This window comes from Octodon degus, unplaced genomic scaffold (assembly GCF_000260255.1).
Source record: "Octodon degus isolate 3935 unplaced genomic scaffold, OctDeg1.0 scaffold00142, whole genome shotgun sequence".
Classification (NCBI taxonomy): Eukaryota; Metazoa; Chordata; class Mammalia; order Rodentia; family Octodontidae; genus Octodon; species Octodon degus.
In genome coordinates, this window is record NW_004524718.1 from 500439 (window position 1) to 503499 (window position 3061).

Genomic DNA, 3061 nt, shown 5'->3' on the forward strand with positions numbered 1-3061 from the left:
AGAGAGAGAGAGACAGAGAGAGAGAGACAGACAGAGAGAGAGATACAGACAGACAGACACAGAGAGAGACGGAGAGACAGAGACAGAGAGAAAAACAGAGAGAGAGAGAGACAAAGTCAGAGAGAGGGAAGGAGAGAGAGAGAGAGAGAGAGAGAGAGAGAGAGAGAGAGAGAGAGAGAGAGAGATTAGTGATCCCTAGACATGAATATAAACACACACAGACTTGCTGATCATGGAGTATGCTCCCTACTGTTGTAACCCAAGAAGGAGACCACGAGGCAAAATGTCCAAAAAGATGGTAGCACTTTATTTTAGCTGGTACCCAGAGGCACCCTCAGAGTCTGAGAGACAGAGAAGAGCCCCGAGTAAGGGGAGACACAGTAATTTAAACCCAAAAACCGCAAGACCACCCATTCAAGCAAGCCAATTACAGAAGCCAATAGCAGATGTCATTGTGGTCAAGGGCACATATGACCTTTTACAGGATTGGTTGTAGCCCACCTGGAGGAAGCTGGACACAGAGAAGTTACCCCTTTTGGACTAGGTGGAGTACAGAACAGTGTGTGTAATCTTGGTATTCTGACCTTATAAGGACAATGTGGTTCAATACCTTTTTTTTGCCTTAGGCCATTCTTGGAACCAGGGCAGGGATGAATCAGAGAACCAGGATGGAGTCATTGTAATTAACTAGGGCAAGGGTGAATCAGAGAGCCAAGATGGAGTTACCTATGTCAGGGTATAACACGCCCTGAAGGGAGTGGGCTTAAGAAACAAAAAGTCGCATTTTACAGTAGCTGACATGGTTTACTAAGACGGCACATACAGGACAGGATGGCGGCGTTTCGGTCAGGTTATAATACCTACCAATTTTTAGTCAGTTATTTAAATAAGTTAAACACCATATCAAGTCATCTTATACACACAGAAACACTCTTTACTTTCTCTGAAAGGGTACCCTCCTTCTACTTTATCATACCAATCTTGTACTACTAAGCATTTATATTTCATCTCAAAAAAGTCTTCTTCAACCAAGTAGGATTCTTCTAAAACTTTCATCCTCAAGCTGCTTCTTTTTGTAGCAGTTTCACTGTTATAAGCAGTTTCATGATTAGAAGTATTATGATTTGCTATGTTCTGCATAAAGCTTCTATGAATAGACTAGAACTATGTATAGGGCCCTGTCCTACTTGCCCTGCCTTCATTGTCTAATAACATAGCAACACACATTCCAACATAAATATTGGTTCTCAGAACCAAAGAATAGCTAAGTGACACTGCAAGGCATATTGCGTTTTTACTTAGAATTCTCTCTTATTTTTTAAAGCTTCTTTACTATATATTTACAGAAAACTATGAATAACAGAAAGAAAAAAGATTGAGCTTTAACTTAATTTAAGAACATTTTTAAAATAATATTTTGCTGTAATACGTTCTCTAAGGGTACAAGGATACCTAAACTCTTGAGACCAATTTCACCTGTGTTCTTATATTTAAGTAGGAGTAGTTTATAGTAGATATTTTAATCACTAATGTGAATTCCTTTTTCAAAATTATTCCAGATTACAAAGTTTGGCAAATTGTATTTATTTTTAAAAGATGCAAAATTTTAATCCAAATTACATTTGAGCTTCAAATGAACTCCTGGCCAGAATAAATAGTTAGAAAAGATGGTAAAAGACATCTTATCAAAAAGAAATTTCTAATATCAGGTATAAAATTTTAGTTTTAAAAACAAGGAATGTGGAGCAGGGGAGATGGCTTAGGGGACTAAGTGCTTCCCTGGCAAGCACAAGGGCCTGAGTTCAAACCCTGGTGCTGCCAATAAAACCCAAAAAAGCAAGGAATCTTTGCTTAAAGTTTCTATTGATATAACAATTGTAATTTGTTAATGGAGATCTTAAAACTTTTTTTTTTTTGGCCCTGGAAATCTAACTCAGGGCCTTGTACTTACCAAGCAGGCACTGCCCTGCTGAGCTATATCCCCAGTTCATCATCCATAGTCATAAACTAATTTTATCTCTTCATGTTGGGATATTTCAAAAGAGAGGCAAACATCTCAAAGACAGAAAGTGTCTTTGTTGTTTTCAGCTTTTGTAATTTAAATTATTTCAACTAAGAAAGCAATTTAGTCAAGTGACTCACTCTGAATTGTCACTGTCATAAATAAAGCTGCTTTGTTCATTTAAAAACATGTATATTCATGTAAATACCTACTGGATAGGACAAATAAAGAGTTACTTATAAATTTTGGAGCATCAAGTCAATACTCTGAGCATTTTGTCAGGTATGACCATGCTTAAATCAACCTTAAACATACCTAACATATCAAGAAAATTTTGTACTTGTGTGTTTCTCATTAACTGTGCTCAGTCCCACAGGACCTAGTTGTAGCTGTAACTGTCCTCATCCTCACACCCACCCCTGCCACCTGTGATGTCAAGCCTAGGACAAAACTAAGAGGCCCAGCGTGAGTTGGTGGCATGAACTCACAAGCAAAAACCAGCAGGGCTGCACTGGTCAGGAAGGACCCAGTTGCTCCAACCAGGGAAGAAGGAAGGGGGAGCCCTTGAGTTGAGGCCAGAGGATAGCTGCTCCTAGGCTTTGCAGTCATGCACAGGGCTTTGCCTTCAAACTCAAGGACAGCAAGTGGGAAGAGGGGTAATTACTCCCATGCTTCAAATAATGGTGATAAATAGCAGCACAGTACTAAAATTATACCACTTGGCCTCTACTAGACTCTTTTAAAAGTAATTTCTAAAATTATACCACTCTCTGCCCCTCACCTGCTTTCACTGTCTTCCTTTGGTCTGCTTTGTCCCTCATGCACACCCACAGGACAGACCCAGAGATCCCCCAGAACCAGAAAGTCTGGATGTGCAAATTCACTAATGCACCCTTGACATACAGGAGATGAGGTTGAATCATTACAGTAAATATATTTTTGAAGTATTGCTGTAGAAGACACTTTGCCATTCATCTCTCTCCAATTATTTTCCCCCAATTAGCTAATAATTCCTGACATTTTTGGATGCAATTCTAGAAGTCATCGTTCCTGAGACCT